General features: G+C 46.2%; 1 protein-coding gene across 1 annotated transcript in view; it reads right to left on the bottom strand.

Moving 5' to 3' along the window:
* Positions 1 to 5,106, bottom strand: part of SLC7A1 (solute carrier family 7 member 1) — an 80,941-nt gene extending 75,835 nt beyond the window's left edge. Inside the window, exon 1 of the mRNA XM_040340467.1 lies at positions 4,878 to 5,106. The gene's annotated coding sequence lies outside the window, so the exon portion shown is untranslated. The remainder of the gene's footprint in view (positions 1 to 4,877) is intronic.
* Between the last annotated feature and the right edge of the window lie 16,684 nt (positions 5,107 to 21,790).

Here is a 21,790-nt window from a genome sequence, read left to right as displayed (position 1 = left end):
CAAGCGTTTCCCTGATCAGTTTAGATGCACAATAAAAATGATGTCTGTTTACAGGTGTCTGAATGTGGTTTCGTGTGATTAAGGCCCAAGTCACCCATATGGCTCCCAGAAATAAAACATAAAAAACAGCCTCAGCTCTTGCGTTCTTGGCTAGTTCCAGGTAAAGTAATACTCCGGGTCAGGAATGTTGCATCTAAATGATAAAGTAGGTCGTAGCGCATGAATTATTGCAACTCTATAGCGAACGGGCCCTTAAAGGGGTTGTAAAGGAAAATGTTTTTTCCTAAATAGCTTCCTTTACCTTAGTGCAGTCTTCCTTCACTTACCTCATCCTTCGATTTTGCTTTTAAATGTCCTTATTTCTTCTGAGAAATCCTCACTTCCTGTTCTTCTGTCTGTAACTACACACAGTAATGCAAGGCTTTTTCCCTGGTGTGGAGAAAGCATATTGATGGGGGAGGGGGCGAGCAGGAGGGTCAGGACACTCTCTACTTTGCAGATAGAGAAAGGAGCTGTGTGTTAGTGGGCATCCTGACACTCCTGCTCGCCCCCTCAAGAGGCTTTCTCCACACCAGGGAGAAAGCCTTGCATTACTGTGTGGAGTTACAGACAGAAGAACAGGAAGTGAAGATTTCTCAGAAGAAATAAGGACATTTAAAAGAAAAATGGAAGGATGAGGTAAGTGAAGGAGGACTGCATTAAGGTAAAGGAAGCTATTCAGGGGGGAAAAAAATCCTTTACAACCCCCTTTAAAAAGAATGCATAGGATCAGTTTATTGTAACTTTGGAAGGACTACAAGCCCCAGCATGTCCTGCTGCATTCTATAAAAGTTGGAAACACAAAGGGGCATATAGTGTATGAATCCAAAAAACTCATACTGGACAGAATAAAGCCCCATACACACTATCAGTTTTCCTGCAGGTTTTTCTCTTCAGGTTTACCAAAACCATCTAATATGAGGGCAAACCTTAAAGCGGGTGTTCACCCGTACAATATACTTTTTCCCCTTAGATGGATGCTCATTTTGTCTAGGGGAATCGGCTAGTTGTTTTAAAATATGAGCAGTACTTACCGTTTACGAGATGCATCTTCTCCGCCGCTTCCAGGTATGGGCTGCGGAACTGGGCGTTCCTATTTTGATTGACAGTCTTCCGACGGTCGCATCCATCGCGTCACGATTTTCCGAAAGAAGCCGAACGTCGGTGCGCAGGCGCGGTATAGAGCCCCACCGACGTTTGGCTTCTTTCGGCTACTAGTGACGCGATAGATGCGACCGTCGGAAGCCTCTCGGAAGACTGTCAATCAAGAAGGAACGCCCGCTCCCGAAGACCCATACCCGGAAGCGACGGAGAAGATGCATCTCGAAAACGGTAAGTACAGCTCATATTTTAAAACAACTAGCCGATTCCCCTAGACAAAACGAGCATCCATGTAAGGGGATTGTTTGAAAAATATGTTTTATGGGTGAACTCCCGCTTTAAGAGTTTCAATTTGTATGCAATCAGGCAGGTCCTTGCACTACATGGCTTTGGTAAATCTGAAGAGAAAAACCTGCAGGAAAACTGATAGTGTGTATGGGGCTTAAGGGTTATAACCCCAGTGAGTATTTATTGTGTCTGTGCCCTGCTGGGGAGATGTACTCTCCGGCTGTCCCAGTGACCACCGTCTCTAATATACAAACTAAGAAATCCAAAATGTTGAGGTAAAACTGGATATACTGCAGTAGAAGTTGAATCATTCTTCTTAAGAACACTTGTATGAAAATCCTCAGGATATTTGAACCTCATTTGGAACGTAGTTCAAGGTTTTATTTGCTTTTAGAATTTGCTTTTGGAACGAATGGACTTTATGGAAGGATAAGCACGTATCCTGCTAGACATTTGTACATTCAAGAAGAACTTTCTATCCTGCTTCTGCGAATTTACTCGTCACTGTAGTAGAAAACAAATTCCGATTTGCCCCCACCAACAATGAAAGCGCACCAAAACCATGGGGCATGATAGAAGTCTATGGAATAGTGCAGAAAAACAAACAAAAACTGCGGGTACACTGTGCTGTGCCCCAAGTGCAGCGAGACGGGGTGATCCACCCTGAGAAACCGAATAAAATCCTGGAGTTTAGGTGTTTGCTATCCCAACATTTCATATTCCTGATATGTCCCTGCTGTACCATGTACTTGTATGAAGAGGTCGCTTCTCTTTGCATTGTTTCCTTTGTGTGAAATCCCTGGTGTCCCTGCCAGTCCCTCTGCTTTCCTAGTAAGACCCCTTTTATGCCCGTGCATTATCAGTACAGTTCCCGCTCGTTTTAGCAGAGCTTTCCCGCTGTTTAAGCGCCGCTTTTCAGGCTCCAACATGGTGCTTTTAACCCCCGCTAGCGGCGAAGGGGTTAAAAACACCTGTTTTACGGCGCTTCGGAAGCGCTGCTGATTCATTACAATGGGCAGGGTGTTTTGGGAGCGCTGTATATAGCAGTCTCAACTGCTTGCAGGACTTTTTCTAACGTCCCGTAAGCGCACTGCCCGGGTGTGAAAGCACTCGGGGTTTCACATTCGGACGACATGGGAGGCAGTTTTCAGTTGCGATTTCTAGCGCTAAAACGCTTGAAAACTGTCTCAATGTGAAAGGGATCTAACTGACCACACTAGGCATGAGAGCACATCCTTCCCAGTGTGGTCAGTTTTCTGGCTTGGCTGGGAAAACAGCCCTTCTGTCTTCCAATGGTCAGACTTGTGCTGACACAACCGCACCCTGCAATCTCCTCCCCACCTCATCAAGCCTTTATGCAGCTGAGAACAGAGGTCATGTGATCCCCTATACAAAAATAAAAAACACAGGCATTTGTAATTATATATATATATATATATATATATATATATATATATATATATATATATATATATATATATATATATATATATATATATACACACACACACACACACACACACACACACACACACACACACATATACACAAAAGGTCTTTCATTTCCATGTGTAATATATACACACACACACACACACACACACACATATACACACACAAAAAGTCTTTCATTTCCATTTGTAAATAAATAGGTTGTTTTACAAGGTGGGGGTTTCCATATACTTTAAGCCGGACAATCAGCTAGTAGATTTCCCCACATCCTGGGCATGGGCAGAAGAAGAATAGATATCCAAGTCACACAACCAGTGAGTGATGAATGAATCCCAGCTATTGTGTCCTGACAACTACAGAAGGCACAGTTGTCAGAACACCAGAACAATGTCTGCAGCTGATTGGACGCAGGTGGGTGTTCTGCTGACAATTTCCAGCCCCACTCCGTCCACAACTCAGTAACTGACTTCTGTAGAGAAAACTGACTTCTCAGAGCATCCACCTGAACCATTTGATTGGAATGCACCCAATCAGCAGGGGACAGTGTGGGCACACCCCCATCCCAGGTGTCAGAGGACATGGTGTGCACCACCCCACCCCCCCATCCCAGATGTCAGAGGACATGGTGTGCACCACCCCCCCATCCCAGATGTCAGAGGACATGGTGTGCACCACCCCCCCTATACCAGATGTCAGGGGACATGGTGTGCACCACCCCCCCATCCCAGATGTCAGAGGACATGGTGTGCACCCCCCCATCCCAGATGTCAGAGGACATGTTGCGCACCACCACCCCCCCCCCATATGTTAGGGGACATGGTGTGCACCACCCCCCCCCATCCCAGATGTCAGAGGACATGGTGTGCACCCCCCCCCCATCCCAGATGTCAGAGGACATGTTGTGCACCACCCCCCCCCCCTCATCCCAGAGGACATGTTGTGCACCCCCCCCCCATCCCAGATGTCAGAGGACATGTTGTGCACCACCCCCCCCCCATCCCAGATGTCAGAGGACATGTTGTGCACCACCCCCCCATCCCAGATGTCAGAGGACATGGTGTGCACCACCCCCCCATCCCAGACGTCAGAGGACATGTTGTGCACCACCCCCCCATCCCAGACGTCAGAGGACATGTTGTGCACCACCACCCTCCCATCCCAGACGTCAGAGGACATGTTGTGCACCACCACCCTCCCATCCCAGACGTCAGAGGACATGTTGTGCACCACCCCCCCATCCCAGACGTCAGAGGACATGTTGTGCACCACCACCCTCCCATCCCAGACGTCAGAGGACATGTTGTGCACCACCACCCTCCCATCCCAGACGTCAGAGGACATGTTGTGCACCACCACCCTCCCATCCCAGACGTCAGAGGACATGTTGTGCACCACCACCCCCCCATCCCAGGTGTCAGAGGACATGTTGTGCACCACCCCCCCATCCCAGGTGTCAGAGGACATGGTGTGCACCACCCCCCCATCCCAGGTGTCAGAGGACATGTTGTGCACCACCCCCCATGTGTCAGAGGATGATGTGTGCCCCCCTCAGGTAGTCAGAGAATGGTGTAGTGTAGTAGAAAGACGCTCCTCCCCTTCTCTGTTCTCAGGAATAGCGGCACGTGTCACCCCTGTCGGAACACAGAACTGACACCAGGGGCGGGGCTCCGGTACTCTATTGCATCATCTGGATGGGAATAGTGCGGGAAGGTCCAGGAATAGCCAATCAATGTGCCTGCTCTGTGTCTTCATCACTAATAATATCACCGTTCAGGACACACCCGGCACCTACATACATCGCCGGGTACTGACATGGAAGAGCCATGTGCTCCAGGTTCATAGCTCCTCCTCAGTGTGTGTGACAGAGGCCGGCCATGATCTCCTCTCCGGGCCGCCTGTCTATACACTGACCCCCCACCCCGTACAATGTAGGCGGGCGGGCGGTGCCGGTTCTCCGGTAGGCCTCTCCGTCCTATGAGGGAAGGTGGGATACTCACATGTCTCCGCTCTCCTCCCGGCACACAAGGTCGGCTCTGTAGTGAAGTGCAGGCAGCGTGCTCAGTGTTTCTCCTTCAGACTCCTCCTCAGATATTACATCAGCCGCTCCCCCTCCTTTCCTCCTCCTCTCCCTGTCATCTCTTCTCTATGCTGTCCTCACATTGTCTGTGCTGGAATAAGGATTAATGGGCGTCCATTGTGGGGGTACGGAATGCCGGAGTCAGCCCGGGCGGTGTGAGGAGACATCCGGGTCCTCTGGGCAGATATAACTCAGGCGGGACTGTGTGAGGAGAAGGCCGCATATGTCCTCTACTGAGCAATGTAACACCGTCCATTGTCTTCAGAGTGTACATACCACACTGTATACGTCACCGAGGAGAGATACAACTACTAATTATTCAGACCCACAATACTGAGCCCCATCCATACAGATCCCCCCCCCCCCCCCCCATACTAAGCCACATCCATACAGACTCTCCAATACTGAGCCCCATTCATACAGACCCTCCAATACTGAGCCCCATTCATACAGACCCCCCAATACTGAGCCACATCCATACAGACTCTCCAATACTGAGCCCCATTCATACAGACCCCCCAATACTGAGCCACATCCATACAGACTCTCCAATACTGAGCCCTGTTCATACAAACCCCCTAATACTGAGCCCGATCATACAGACCCCCCAATACTGAGCCACATCCATACAGACTCTCCAATACTGAGCCCCATTCATACAGACCCTCCAATACTGAGCCCCATTCATACAGACCCCCCAATACTGAGCCACATCCATACAGACTCTCCAATACTGAGCCCCATTCATACAGACCCCCCAATACTGAGCCACATCCATACAGACTCTCCAATACTGAGCCCTGTTCATACAAACCCCCTAATACTGAGCCCGATCATACAGACCCCCCAATACTGAGCCACATCCATACAGACTCTCCAATACTGAGCCCCATTCATACAGACCCCCCAAATACCGAGCTATTTTACTGCTCCTCCTCTTTGGTAACAATCAGCCAATAACATTCATCATCATCATTATTTTTATTTTTTTTCCCCACCCAATTCCAGCAGCGCTCTTTTCTCTCTATAATGTCAAATCTTTTCTCTCTATAATTTCGAATCTTTTCTTTCTATGTCAAATCTTTCCTCTCTATGTAGAATAATATTGGACTAATAGAGTTAAAGGGGTTGTAAAGGTAAATTGTTTTTCCCCTAAACAGCTTCCTTTACCTTAGTGCAGTTCTCCTTCACTTACCTCATCCTTCCACCATTTTGATAGACACAGATTGTTATTGTCAGAGTCATGTCGAATCTCCTATCTATATCGAACTGTTGTTGCAACAAAAATAAAGCATTTGTTTATGTCGGATCTTTCGGTTTTCGTATTCTGAGCATTCGTTTTTGTTTGTTAAAATGATAACGAAAATACCAGAAATTGGGACGAAAATGCATTCGGACGAAATCCACATGTCTAATATATATCCACTGCATGCTAGTCTAGCCAAGCCTATATCTGACTGTAGGCCATTCCTGGTGTACGTGTTCAAATACACTTTCAGGCAGGCAGGCAGGTGATTCGGTGATCTGCAGTGCATTAAATATATATACAGTCTCCTACATATATATATATCCACTGCGTTCTAGTCTATGCCCTTCTGTTCCTTTCCGTTCCCCATTCCCCATCATCTTCCCTCTGGTTCCCGGCCCCTTTCACTCCCTCTCTCTCCTCCCCTTCCCTTCACCTCTTTCTCTTCTCTAAGTTCGTTCTCCAGCCATTCACCTTTTTTGCACACTCCATATATCATCTCACGTGCACGGATTTCCTTCACATTCATAACATTCAATTTGTATATTATTGATGCATATCCTTATTATTAGGTCCGTCCCAAGAATTTATCTTGGCCTACATGTGAGTTATTCACCCACTGTCTGCTTTGGACCTTCTTGGGGTCAGTGGACGCTGTGCCTTTAGGTAGGAGACATGATCTACAAATTCCCCCATTATGATCGATATTGGCTTCCAGGGGTTGTCTCCCACACACCCCCTGGAACAAAATGTTGTATTGTTGTTTTTTTATGTTTTATTTATGTCTTGTATTATATTTTAGACTGTCTCCTGACGAAGCGAAAACAAAATTTGCAAAACTAGTTGAGACTAGAGACTGCCTGTCTCATGACTTCAATTCCTTCACTGATACCTCCCCCCTTTTCAATGGAAGGGATTGCACGACCGGTGACCTGATTGTGGTCAAGTGTGTTTTGTATTGTATTCTAATGTTATGTATTTTTTACCTTGTTTTTGATGTTTCTATGTGAATACATTTTTCTAAATTTACCCAATGTGAATTACTCTTGTTGCGTTCAACCAATATATGTAATACCGGTATAGTCCTCCCCGCCCACCTTTTCCTGTTGGAGCTTCGGGGTCTGTGGGGAACCCCTGAAACCCCTCAATTCATATTAGAATACTAGGACGATGGTACACCCCCTATTCTATTGTATTTTTTCAATTATAAAAGGTTAAATCATATTGCGTTCTAGTCTAGTCTAGCCAAGCCTATATCAGACTGCAGGCCATTCCTGGTGTACGTTTTCAAATACTCTTTCAGGCAGGCAGGTGATTCAGTGATCTGCAGTGCATTAAATATATATATATACAATCTCCTACATATAAATATCTACTGCATTCTAGTCTAGCCAAGCCTATAACTGACTGCAGGCCATTCCTAGTGTACTTTTACTATTAAACTTCAGGCGGTGTTTTGTTAATCCAATTTTACAGCATGTCTGGAAGGCCATCAAGGAGAGACAGACGCTCACAGCCCACTAAAAGGGGGCAAGCAACAGTGCTGGTCGTCGACACGGTGCATCCTCAGCATGTGGCCGTGGGGCACGCTTGCCTTTTTTTTCGGCAGCTGGCCGTGTTGAGCCACAACATGCAGAAGAGTTGGTAGAGTGGATAACAAAACCATCCTCATCCTCTGTCACCCAGGCTCAGAGTACTTTGCCTGGCAATGCAGCTACCAAAGCGGCCTATTCCATTGGCTCAATGTCCTCAGTCACTCCTTCCCTAGCTCCACCATCATGCCCTGAGGAGTCCCCAGAACTGTTTGACCACAGTGTCGGGTACATGCTGTAGGAGGATGCGCAGTGTTTTGAAGGCTCCGATGATGGTACCCAGGTTGAGGATGAAGGCAGTAACATGAGCCCAGAGAGAGGGGATGCCCAAGAAGGACAAGAAACTGGCAGTCATGTTCCCCCAGCTGCAGCATACTGCCAAGTTTGCTCCAGTGATGCAAAGGGAGGGAATGATGAGGTCACTGACTCTACGTGGGTGCCTGATAGAAAAGAGGAGGATGCTGACGAGGCAGGATGCCCTCCAGGGGCCAGCTTAATGGCAGCCACCCAACTGCATCACACCGCAGAGCTTTTTTGCGACGTGTGCAGCAGATTGCACCGTTGGTGTTTGCAACATATGTCTGAAGCGTATCAAGCGTGGCCTAAACAGCAGCCGATTGGGCACCACATGCTTGACTAGACATATGTTGACCTCCCATACAGTCCGTTGGCAACAGTACTTAAAAGACCCACTGTCAGGACCTGGGCTTGAACCTGGGACCTCTTCTGTGTCTGGCATTGACTCTTCTCACTGAGCTATCTGGGATGCTGGACAGCTCCCCGCCCGATCTGTTGGACAACCCTGCCTTGTGTCTTGATTGCTGTTGAACCTTGAACCCCTTGCTCCTCCCATGAACTTCCTATTAAAGCACTTCCTCTTTGCCAGGTTATTGTGCATTGCTATTTGTCTGCCCTGCTGCCATCTGTATTTGCTACCATTCGTGATTGACCCTTGGCTTGTTCCTTGACTACTCTACTGCCTGATCCCAACCTGCAACCACTCGATTGACCTCTTGGCTTGTTTATTGACCATGCTGCTGTTTAACCCTTGTCTTGGACCCGAGCCAAATGCACGGAGTGTCTGATATCTGCTTCCTGAGCCAAATTAGATAAGAAGCGTTTGTACAAACTAAAGAACTAAAGTAAATAATCTACACTCAGACTTGTGTCTCAGGGTGAAGACCGTTACTTCTGCTTTTTTATTGCAAGCCGTGTCTTTTATATGGTTTACAAGTGCATTCAAAAGCGCATGACCGAACACACGATCATGCTCATTAATATTCATTAATATTCAACATTCTCATTAATATGTAATATTATTCTTGTGACGTCCTGGCGTCTGGCATCTGTCTGGTTCTGTGGTTCTTAGGGACTTTCCGCTGTCCTAAAATAGTTGTTTTTTGCAGACTGAGTTCCTGTTCTGATAAACCATGTGATGCATCTCTGAAATACAACATTATATTAGCAAAGGGGTAAATTATGCATTACGATTATATGTGATTATTCCTATAGCAATCAATAACCTATTTGCATACGTTATATATATATATGATCATATGTGATATGAAGCATGTGCTTGTGCATTGAAATAGGCATTTCATTATCTTAGTTTGACTATTTTTATCACATCCACTACAGCACCCCCCTTGAAATGTCTATTTTAATCTGTCCCTGTTTTAATCTAAGTTTCCCCACCCCAAGGCGCGCGGAGTCTAAGGTCCAGCAGGTTTTCCCCAGAGCCTCTAGTGGTGAGGATGGCTTTCGCTGCAGCTGGACCCAGGTCACGGCCTCAAGGCTCCTACCCTATCTGTCCCTGTCGTCCTGCCTATTCATGATGTGAGACTGGGAATGTCTGTAGTGGAATGTGCGGTTCTTCGTACTCATCTTCCTCGAGCCCTATGTCTTGGTTCACGAACGTAGGGATTCCTTGTTCTACTGCTTTCTCTATACATTTCTTTAAACAAGGGAGTATGCAACAAATTATCAGAGCGAGGAGAAATAGAAAGATTAGTATGGTTACTCCTATTTGGGTTAAAATTCTCTGCCACCCGTTCATCCAACTGAAGTATTGGTCCCATGGATCTGTGATGCCTGAATTTTTCTTTAGTTCAACTGACAGATTCTTCAACTTTTTAAGGGCTACAGTGACTTGACCATTCGGGCCGGTGTTGTCTGGAATATAGGTACAGCAAGTGGTGCTGGTCATTTTGTCTATCACAGTACAAACCCCCTCCTTTCTCTGCAAATATCATATCCAGAGCCATCCGGTTCTGGAAAGTCATTTGAGAGTCGGCCTCCAACTGTTCGGCTATTCCCTGGAATGCGTCTCTCGTGTAATTGACAAACCTTTGCTGATTGTAATATATATAATTTATCCAGTCTACATTTTTGCTAACAGTTATTATGGGGATTAGGGCCTCTAAACCTGCTTTTACCTGGTCTCGGGCCTTGAATTCATCAGGGACCCCCCTCGGAACTCCAATGGCATCTAAATATACATGAGGGTCAAAACTTCCCGGAAGGGCTTCCCTTTTTGTCCTCTTACCCTGTGTGTTGTGAGTACCTTCCGTTAGGGTTAGGATGTGCAGAGGCATGATGGCCTTTGCAAGGGCACATTCTCCCCTCCATTGTCCTTCCAATCTGGTCCTCACTTGCATGTCTCCACATATCCAATACACATCCCCCAAGGATTGACTTTGATTCTGTATTAAGTTGGCCGGGACATGACTGTAAGAAGCACATTAACCTTTGGAGAAGTTACCTAGGTTTTTACCCCTCCCTTCATGGTGAGCATAACAAGTGTAGTTTCCAGGGTATAAGGTGATAGCTATCTTAGGTATTGAAGCACTGGTGTCTATGGGATATTCCTTTTTCCATTTAATTGGTTGGTGGAAATGTTAGCGTAGAGGCTTAGGAAGCACTCTTCCTCTTTTTTAGGTATAACTAATGGGACTGTACCCAAATGTGGCCTAGCACTACCACAGACATAGCAGTTGGTTTTATTATGTCTGCTGGCGCTATATCTCATCCATTCTAGCCAGAGATTGATTTCTGAAAGGCCGGTCTCAACCTCCATTGTATCCTTGAAGGTAGGATCTGCTATTGCAACCATGTCCTCCAGGGTCTGTACATGGGGCTTTAAGGGGTTTGGTGGGGGCGGCAGGTTCTTGATTGGCTGCCATTCATTGTTGTTGTACATATCTTCTAGACGGAAAGACCCTCTATGACCCCAGTGACCACCTCCGAACCACCACCCCAACACATACTCTCCCTTATCGGATGGGCTCGGATTCCGTATGTTTAGGACAAGTGTCATACTGGGCCCTGGCTTGGTGAGGGTAAGACGGGTTAGCAAGGGCTCCCCCTGGCTGTCTTTACTGTCATAGGCTGGCAGAGGGTTATATCCCCAGGGTGTCCCTGTGTTCCAAGCTGCTGCTCCCCAACTGTCACAATTTTTTCCCCATGACCCTTTAGTGACACATATATATCCCTCTCCGTCACCTTTTTCATACCGTTCTGACCTGCTGTCATGCTCAGGACATGGGAGTATCTTACACGGGTGGAAGTCAAACGTGGCTATATGGGTATCAGATGAATTATACCAAAAAATGACCTTCCCATCTTTCTTAGTAATGGCTGCATGCTGTGCCCCAGTCAACCCACACAGACAAATGATATATATGATCATGATTTATCTTTATCCGTTTCCTTGGGTGTGGTGACCTTCTTGCAGTGGGAGGCGTGTATCCAGGTATTCTTCCCTGCAACTTTCACAGATGTAGCTGTTATTAGGAGGACCTGGAAGGGACCGTCATATCTTGGTTCAAGAGGGTGTTTTCGCACAAATTTCTTCACCAGAACCCAATCACCGGGGACCAGCTTGTGTGTTCCTGTATCTAACTCAGGATCTGGAATGGAAGAGAAAACCTTTGCATGGATTCGGGTTAATTCACGAGACAAAGCAGTCACATAATCAGTTAATACATCGGATTGTAACTGTAACTGTTGTGGATAATAACACCCTAATCTCGGGGCTGAACCAAACAGTATTTCATAAGGTGATAAACCATGGCTCTCTTTAGGAGTGTATCTCACACTGAACAGGGCGATGGGTAGACTGTCTGGCCAGCTCATCCCTGTCTCCTGAGACATTTTCAACATTCGGGATTTTATTGTGCCATTCAATCTTTCTACCTTCCCACTGCTCTGAGGGTGATACGGGGTGTGGAAAGCAAGTGTGACCCCTAGGGCTGTCCATATTTCTTTGGTTAACGAGGCCGTGAAAGCCGGCCCCTGATCACTCTCTATGACCTCTGGGACACCATATCTGCACACTATTTCCGTTAGAAGCTTCTTGGCTGTGGTCTTCGCTGTCATGTTGGTCACAGGGAACGCTTCGGGCCAGGAACTGAACATATCAACGATTACTAGAGCGTATTCATACCGGCCACTCTTCGGCATCTGAATATGATCAATCTGTATTCGTTGAAAGGGATATTGAGCTTTAGCTAGATGTTTCATGGGTGTCTTTTCCGTTCTGCCTGGGTTGCACTTGGCACAAATGACGCATGACTTACAGAAGTTGTTGGTAAGTGGGGTAATTCCTGGGGCCAGGTAGTATTTATTGATCAAAGAATTCATCAAGGTCTTCGACAGGTGAGAAGCACCATGAGCCCACTGCACCACAGCTGGGAACATGGACCGTGGTAAACATGGTCTCTTATTCACTTCCATGAGTCCATCCTTCAATATGGCTCCCTTCTTCGTCCATGTTCCTTTTTCCTCCTCACTTGCTGCCTCTTGCATTTCCTTCAAGCGTGCCCAATCCACAGGAGGGTTCTGCAAGATCATGGTGGCTTGTACTGTCTCTTGTGTTGGAATGTTTTGGACGTCCACTCTGCGTACAACTTCTCGCACACCTTTCGCGGCATGTTTTGCTGCAGTGTCCGCCAAGTGATTACCTTGTGCTTCTTGAGTGTTCAGTCTGCCATGTGCCTTTACCTTGAGAACTGCCACTTGGGTAGGAAGTAGCAGAGCATCAATCAGGTCCCTGACTGCTGCGCTGTGTTTTGTAGGTGTACCCACTGCTGTCAGAAAACCCCTATTCTTCCACAGGACACCATAGTCACAGGCCACTCCAAGAGCGTATCTTGAGTCTGTATAAATGTTAGCCTTCTTCCCTTCCGCCAGCTTGCATGCCATGATTAGGGCCTGAAGTTCTGCTTCTTGTGCGGACTTAGAGGGGGGCAATGCAGAGGCATGGAGGATTGTGTCTCTGGTAGTGACAGCATATCCGGTGTGGTACCTCCCTTCATGATCTGCATATCTTGATCCATCAACATAGATAGTCAGGTCAGGGTCGTCCAGAGGCACTCTGCTAACTGTTGGCAGGTGTGTAGTTTCCATCTTCATGATTTCAAGATAGTCGTGAGAGATATCGTGAGGGTCGTTTCCCCCCTCGAAAAGCGGGAGCAGAGTGGACGGGTTGAGGGTGTTACATCTGAGGAGGGATATATTGTCCGGGAGGAGCAAAGTGCATTGTAGTCTGAGATGTCTTGCTGCTGACATATGTTTTGGTTGTACTTGGTTTAGCACGGCTGATATGTCATGCGGAGCTAGAAGGATGAGGAGGTGGCCCAGCACGAGATCTGCAGTTTTGTCCAGAAGGGCTTGGGCTGCGAAAACAGCTCTGAGGCAGGAGGGTGCCCCCCTAGCTACTGGATCCAATCGACAGGAATAGTACCCGATAGGTCTAAGTCTGTTGTCACAAGATTGGGCCAGTACTCCTGTGGCGTGTCCTTCTCTCTCTGAGACAAATAGCTTGAAGCTCTTTTCATAGTCTGGTATGCCAAGGGCAGGGGCCGACGACAGGATCTGTTTCAGAATTTCAAAGTTTGTAAGGGCCTCTGGTGGCAGAGTGAAAGGATCAGTCTTTAGAGCATCATAGAGTGGTTGCATTAGCAGAGATGCTTCTGGAATCCATGAACGACAATAAGATATTAGGCCCAGAAAAGCATGGAGAGACTTGTGGCCAACTGGCACCGGAATTGCTTTGATCACAACTATTCGTTCTTGAGTAAGATGTCTTACGCCTTGTGAGATACAATGTCCAAGGAAGACCACTGTTCGCTTGCACCACTGGATCTTCTGTTTTGGTGCTTTACAGCCTTGTATCTGCGCAAAGCAAGAGGTCATCCACATATTCGAGAAGCACAACGTCTGGGTGGAGTTTGATCCACGTGTCCAGAATGAATTTCATTGCCTTGGAGAATTGGGACGGGGAGTTCTGGGCACCTTGCGGCATTACAGTCCAGGTGTAGCTTTTCCTTTCGTGGATGAAACTGAATAAGAATTGACAACGCGGGTCTAGGGGGACACTGAAGTAGGCGTTCGCTAGGTCCACCACAGTAAAGTACTTGGCCGTGGGTGGTATTCCTGCCAGCAAGGTGTGTGGGTTGGGTACGATGGGTGTCTCCAGTATGGTGGCTTCATTCACTGCTCGCAGGTCCTGCACCATGCGATATTTCACAGGTTCTCCTTTTGGGGTTTTCTTCTTGACTGGGAAGAGTGGGGTGTTGCAGGGGCTTGTGCAGGGTATAAGAGCCCCATTCTGGAGGAGGGCCTCTATCTGGCGAGTGATTGCTGCTGACACGGAGGGCTTGAGGGGGTATTGGGGTTTTCTGGGGAAAGGGAGGTCCCGGGTGAAGGAGGTGGTACATTGGGACGGTGTCTGGTGGGAGGATCAAGCGAGGGGGCGGTTGCTGAGGGGCAGGGTTTCCTGTCCTGTGCTCGGACGCCATTATAGGGTGGTGGCCGTCCAGACTCAAATGTACATTCTGGTTTATGATACACATATACAATATATCCATGTTGATTTGTCTCTTGCTCTGACCACCCCTCTACTTGGACAGCTTGCGATACTCTGTACCAGGCTTCAGCTGTAGCTAATAAGCCATGATCAGACAATAGACCCTTTTTCCGTTTTAACAACACCCGCCATTCTTCTGCCTGCAACCTCCCACCCATGTGCATGTTGATGTCACATACTTTTGCAAGTTCATTTATCCTCTTAACTGCTGTTTTTCCCTCCCTCTCTAAAACCATGCTGTAAGCTAAGCTGCCTTCCCTCGGCTTTTCTAACTTCTGTCCCATTGCTATTTAATGGAGGGATACACGTTCAATACACGTTCAGATCTCTGGATTTTGTATTACAAGGCTGTCTAGGACACAAGTTTGAAGTTTTGGCTGCGTGCTCTTTTGAGATCTTTCTGCGCTGTCACTTCCTCTTTTTAAAAGTACACTTTCTCCTTTTTTTTTTAAATCGAAAGTGTCAGCCTGCTGCAGACAGACGAGCTTAAACAATACAGCAGTTAAATACAGTGCGTTCCTTTAAATGTCATTTACGTGTCCCAGAGGCAAACCCAAACTTCTGATTCTGTCCTTTTCACCCTCCTCACACTTTTCTGGCTGTTCTGGCTGGAGTGGACACCTAATAGGTAAGTATCCCCTCTCTCTAGCTTCACCTTCTATTGCTGGTAATGATGCCCCGACTACAATTCTGACTGGGTAGTGCACATTTAATCTGAACACCAACACATCTGGAAAATCTACCAACAAAGGTTTCAGGCCAAGAATTTCTTCCCTGTATCCTGGGGTTATCACTTTCACCAACCCCCAACCCTCTGAATGAATTCCTAACAGTAGCCCACAGACACATTCAGGACATGACATCCCTGGCTCATGTGATTAAAAGATGAGACCTCAGAACAACGTCACAGGATTTTCCCTGCACACCTTTGTGCACACCTGTGCAGTAGTACCTGATACCCTGAGCTGTGCGCACCTTCTCAGGTATACCTTACAACAACCCTGAGAGAAGTTTGACCACGTTATCACAGCCAGTTATCGCATCTGTGACTCTATTCCTTTCTGCCTGTCTCATCCAAACATCAGAGGCCAGCACATATAACAAAACACCAAGATATGTGACAACCGCAGTGAAATATAGGATTATTAGTCCTCACGGGATCCCCACGCAACTATGCGTTCTCCTGACGCCCCCTCCTGGTCATCAGTGCTTCACAGCACAATTATTTATTCCCCCAGGAGGAGTTTGACCACGTCAATTCTCATCCGTGATTATATAATTAGTCCCCTTATTCCCAACAGCCGTCACAAGCTTGACAGAACAAAACAAAAACAACAGGAAACAAAATACAGGCTGCAGATACCAATGCAGGTTCTTATAAATGACCCTCGGGCAAGCTATATTATCTGCCTGCTTTGCTGATCGAGGGCAAGCCGACACGGGAACAGGAACTAACCAACCACGGGCGGGATGAACAGTAGACAAAATTAAAAGTGTCTTACCGTTCTCAGAGGTGATCAGTCTCTGCACCCGTCCGCATTGGTCTCCGTCCCAGTCCCCTCTCGATCGGCTTGGCCCGAATCAGGAAGCCCGAAGCCCCACGTTGGGCGCCAATTGTCTTGGACCTGAGCCAAATGCACGGAGTGTCTGATATCTGCTTCCTGAGCCAAATTAGATAAGAAGCGTTTGTACAAACTAAAGAACTAAAGTAAATAATCTACACTCAGACTTGTGTCTCAGGGTGAAGACCGTTACTTCTGCTTTTTTATTGCAAGCCGTGTCTTTTATATGGTTTACAAGTGCATTCAAAAGCGCATGACCGAACACACGATCATGCTCATTAATATTCATTAATATTCAACATTCTCATTAATATGTAATATTATTCTTGTGACGTCCTGGCGTCTGGCATCTGTCTGGTTCTGTGGTTCTTAGGGACTTTCCGCTGTCCTAAAATAGTTTTTTTTTTTTGTTTTTGCAGACTGAGTTCCTGTTCTGATAAACCATGTGATGCATCTCTGAAATACAACATTATATTAGCAAAGGGGTAAATTATGCATTACGATTATATGTGATTATTCCTATAGCAATCAATAACCTATCTGCATACGTTATATATATATATATATGATCATATGTGATATGAAGCATGTGCTTGTGCATTGAAATAGGCATTTCATTATCTTAGTTTGACTATTTTTATCACATCCACTACACCCTTATCTGCTTATTCTCTACTGGACCCCGGCTTGCTCACACCCTGGTGGGGTAAACCTGAGGACCGTGACCTGGTACTAGCTCGCAGCTAAATCCATTTCCACTATCAGGAGCTCTGGTGACACTAGCTAGTACTTAGACTCCGCAGCTCAGGTGAGCCTGTGTCATCTGCCAGAAGTGACTGTATACCTGTCTTGCAACTGCTGTAGCAATTGGTCTTCAGGCCTGATGCCTGATCGTGACACCCACACCAAAAAACAAGGCGGACCTCTCCTTGCTCCTCATCAGCTGGGATCTCCAACCCCACTATACCATCAGTCCTCTCAGAAATCTGCACTGAGAGGAATGAAGGTGTAGAATTAGATGTCCCAAGCACTTGTGGGCAATCTGCTAGCAGTACACCTAAATCCGATTGTAGCAGGCAAATTTCCCTACCCCAGTTGCTAAACCATCAAAAGAAATTTGGTCTCAGCCATCTAATTGCTCAGCGTCTGAATGCTAGTTTGGCTAAATTGCTAGAACTCCAACTGCTGCCTTTTCAGCTGGTAGACTCTGCCCCCTTTCGCAAATTTGTGAAATGTGCGGTACCTCAGTGGCAAGTTCCCAAATGCCATTTTTCTTTTTTTTTTAAGGAAGGCCATTCCAGCTCTCTACCGGCATGTGGAAGGCAATGTCTTGGCCTCGTTGGACAGGTTGGTCAGCAGTAAGGTGCATATTACCGCTGACTCATGGTCCAGCAAACATGGACAGGGACGTTACCTTTTCTTTCACATCGCACTAGGTAACTCTGCTGGCTGCTGGATGAAGGACAGGGAGCAGTATTGTTGGAGCTTGTTCCGCTAGTAGTGGTGATTTCTTCTTCTTTCTTCTTCCCACAGCAGTCTTCAAGGGATCGTTTTCAGTCCCCAGAAACCCATGGACTCGTATGTGGCTGGGAGAAGGTGGCTGCGGATCATGTCGCCCTTAGGAACCCAGAGGACTCTGGATCAAATTCCTCAGCAAACCTACGCTGCATGGCCTCCCTGATCATGCAAAGCCTGCGAATGACCCTCGGATTTGTGGTATCCAGGAGAGGGATTATTACTGGCTGGCAACCCTTCTTGATCCACATATTCAAGGGTAAGGTTGCAGAAATTATCCAGCCTTCACAGAGGGAGCAGAGGTTGAAACCTCTCCGGGAGGCCTTGCAGAAAGGTTTGTGCAACGCGTTTCCAGAGCCTGGGAGGTTACAATTTCCTGGTCCTCCTGCACAATTTCCTGGTCCTCCTGCACAACGTGTTGCTGAGACTTCGGTCAGTCACAGAAGGAGCAGTGTAGAAGGTGGCTGTCTGAGCGATGCGTCCAACCAAAATCCCACTGTGTTAATGGGTCTTGAGGATGGATCACTGGCCAGAGCTTGCACAATATGCAATTAAGCTACTAGCCTTTCCTGAATTCAGCGTTCTTTCTGAATGCACATTCAGTGCTGCTGGAGGCTTTGTAACCGATCACAGACTCAGTTGATCGGCTCACCTTCATAAAAATCAATCAGTCTTGGATCACCAGCTACAAAGATGCTGATGTAATCAATACATTTTTCTATGAATGTGAGATCCCTTGAAGACTGCCTATGCTGATGCTGAGTGACTATCCTGTTATGCTGAGTGACTATCCTATTTCTCCTCAATGTTCATGTTGTTAGCTTCCAAGAACATTTTTGTTTCAGGGCACCACCACTAGTGCCTAAGGCCCAATTTTTCTGCCCCTGTTTAACAGGGGAATGTCATTACAATTTTTGCTGTAATATTTCACAGCAGGGCTCATTCCTGCACTCAACTAGAGTATCTGTGAGGGGTTGCAGTGTTGTGGCACCATCACTAGTGCCTAAGGCCTAATTTTTCTGCCCCTGTTTAACAGGGGTGCGTAATTACAATTTTTTGATCTAACATTTCACAGCAGGGCCCGTTCCTGCACCCACCAAGAGTAACTGTGAGGCTTTACAGTGTTGTGCCTCCACCACCAAATGTCCAATTATTCTGCCCCTGTTCAACAGGGGCATGTAATTACAATTCTTGATATAATATTTCACAGCAGGGCCTGTTCCAGCACCCACCAAGAGTAACTGTGAGGGCTTACAGTGTTCTGGTACCACCAACACCTAAGGCCCAATTTTCTGCAGAGTATATAGGGCAGGCCGAATAGTATATACAAGTGGTCCCCTACTTTCAAACATCCAACTTAAAAATGACTCCTACTTACAAACACTGTAAGCCCTTCATTTTAGCGGATCTTTGGGAACGCTTGATCTCAAAAAACAAGGTGGAGGAAATTCTCACAATGCTAGCTTGTAACCTAGAGACACGATAGAGATGACCCATCTGTCCTGGATCTCTTTTTGCCAGGTTCTTGAGAACTGTAGAAGCCTTCTCCCCCCACCCGATTGAGCAGGAGCACCCATGCATAAGGAAGCTTTAGGACTTTGCTTAACAGGCTTCCGTCCCCAGGGCCTCTTGTGTCTCTGGGTCTGAACCTGAGACTTTCCTCTTGAGCCTGATGGCGGAGGCCATCGTGACTGTCTAGAGACGGCACCGGAGAGGAAGCCTGTTTAAAGGAAGGATGCCTACTCCTTCTCTTAACAAGTAAAAGAGTACTATTCCCACTAGAAATCTTTTAAATGTACTTATCCAAATCATCCCCGAACAAACGTTCCCTGTGAAACGGAAAACCAGCTAGAAGCTCACGATAAAACGAGGCTCATATTTAAACTTAAAATGACGGCCGATTGGTGCACCAGGAAATTCTTTGGATTTATTTGACATGCGTTTGCCCTTCCAATGCTCCTTACTGCGAAGACCAGTTATTTTTTGTTTTAATTTGATATGTTTTATTATTAGAAAAAAATGTGAACTCCTTACGTTTTTTTTTTATATTAAATCTGCACTGTGCATGACTGACACCGTCCACTGGCGTAAAAACCTGAAAGGAAAAAAAATAATTCTATTCTCCTTAAAAATGGGAGGATCAATCATACCTGAGGCAATACCATCCCTAAGAGTGGGGGCTCTTTTGTAAATAAATTGGGGGCGTGGAGGGAGGACTGTTCCTAGTACATTGTCCTTCCTAAATACCTCCCAATGTTTATTCACTATCCTCTCAAATTGTTTATGTTGAATATTGAAGCCTAAAATCACTTTAAATTCAAATTCATCAACTTTTTTGTTACTCGAATCTGATGCCGCGTACACACGACTGTTTTTCACGATGTGAATTTTTTTTTTTTTTAATGTCATTAAAAATGACCGTGTATGGGCTCTAGAGCATTTTTTATGACTTTTAAAATGGTCATTAAAAATTTAGTACATGCTCTAAAATTTTGCGTCGTTTTTCACGTCGTAAAAAATGGACGTGTGTAGGCGTTTTAAAACGCGCATGCTCAGAAGCAAGTTATGAGACGGGAGCGCTAGTTCTGGTAAAAAGCACGAATCGACTCTCACCAAAGTTTTACTAACACCGAAATCAGCAAAAGCTGGCACCATCCGAATGGTAATTCCCCTTTATTGTGCCGTCGTACGTGTTGTATTATGTCACTGCGCTTTGCTCGAGCATTTTTTTTTTCACGATCGTGTGTAGGCAAGGCAGGCTTAACAAGAATCGATCCTTGTGATAGATTTCATCAAAAAGGCTATCAACAAGGATCTGAGATTGGGCTACAAAATCAGTATTGGAAGAGTAATTATGCCATAGAATCCATCCGCAGATAAATCCCAGCAAATGGGTTTCAGCGGATAGATCCTATGGTGTGTACACGCCAGCGGATCTGTTTCCGCGGATATATCTCCCCTGGGATGGATTCCAGCAGATCGAATATTCGCTGACATGCAGAACATATCCATCTGCTGGAGTCCATCCCAACGGATGGATCCGCTGGTCTGTATAGACTCACCGGATCCATCCGTCCGAAGGGATCCCCCGCATGCGTCGTAATGATTCGACGCATGCGTGGAATTCCTTATATGACAGCGTAGCGCACGTCGCCGCGTCATAATCGCGGCGACACGTCATCGCCAGAGGATTTCGGCGCGGATTTCAATGCGATGGTGTGTACACTCCATCGCATGAAAATCCGCCGAAATCCTCGAGAGGATTTATCCGCGGAAACGGTCCGCTGGACCTTATTCGCGGATAAATTCTATCGTGGCAGATAAAATGCCCCCTTGGAATGTTACAGAGCCAAATTTTATGGTGGCAGCTGTCGAGAGGGATGTAACCATTCTGATCAGTGGGCTTAAAGTAGTTCTGTGTCTTAAAAGCAGCACCCTCTTTAAAAATAAAAGTGATAAAGTGCGGTGCTCAAAATAATACTTCTGATGTGCTCAAAGGATATAAATAAGTGAATAAATAAATATAAATGTACTGTCCGTGTAAATTTACCAATTAGGTTGCACCAATATGCTGGTTAAGATGTACACACAGTAAATAATGGTGATCAAACTGATATTGAAACCACAAAAACCAAGACAATTGATGCACAAAGACAAAAGTCCAAGTAATCAGGGTAAATGAATACACAAAGTGATGAATGTGAATCTATAATAAACATCAAAAGTGACAATAAACCAAGTGTGTTGGAACAAGTGAATATATAGTCCAAATATTCCACTGAGATGAAAGTGACTGTATAATCAGTTGTAGGTATTCTACCACCGTGAAGATCAAAGGCTTACCAAACGAGTTGGACCCAGCGAGGCTTACGCCTGATGAGCCAAACGGGCTTGTTGGTGTATCAGACCCAGGGCGAAGTAAGCAAGCACAGCTTCCAATAGAACCAGGCAGAAGTATATTATAGTATTGACATCAATGAGTATACACCATGGATAAGGCAACGGTATTTCATATATAAATCCTCCCAATGTATAATGTAGTAAAAGGAG

The sequence above is a fragment of the Rana temporaria genome, chromosome 2, assembly GCF_905171775.1.
Source record: "Rana temporaria chromosome 2, aRanTem1.1, whole genome shotgun sequence".
Classification (NCBI taxonomy): Eukaryota; Metazoa; Chordata; class Amphibia; order Anura; family Ranidae; genus Rana; species Rana temporaria.
This window is presented reverse-complemented; position numbering and strand designations above follow the sequence as displayed.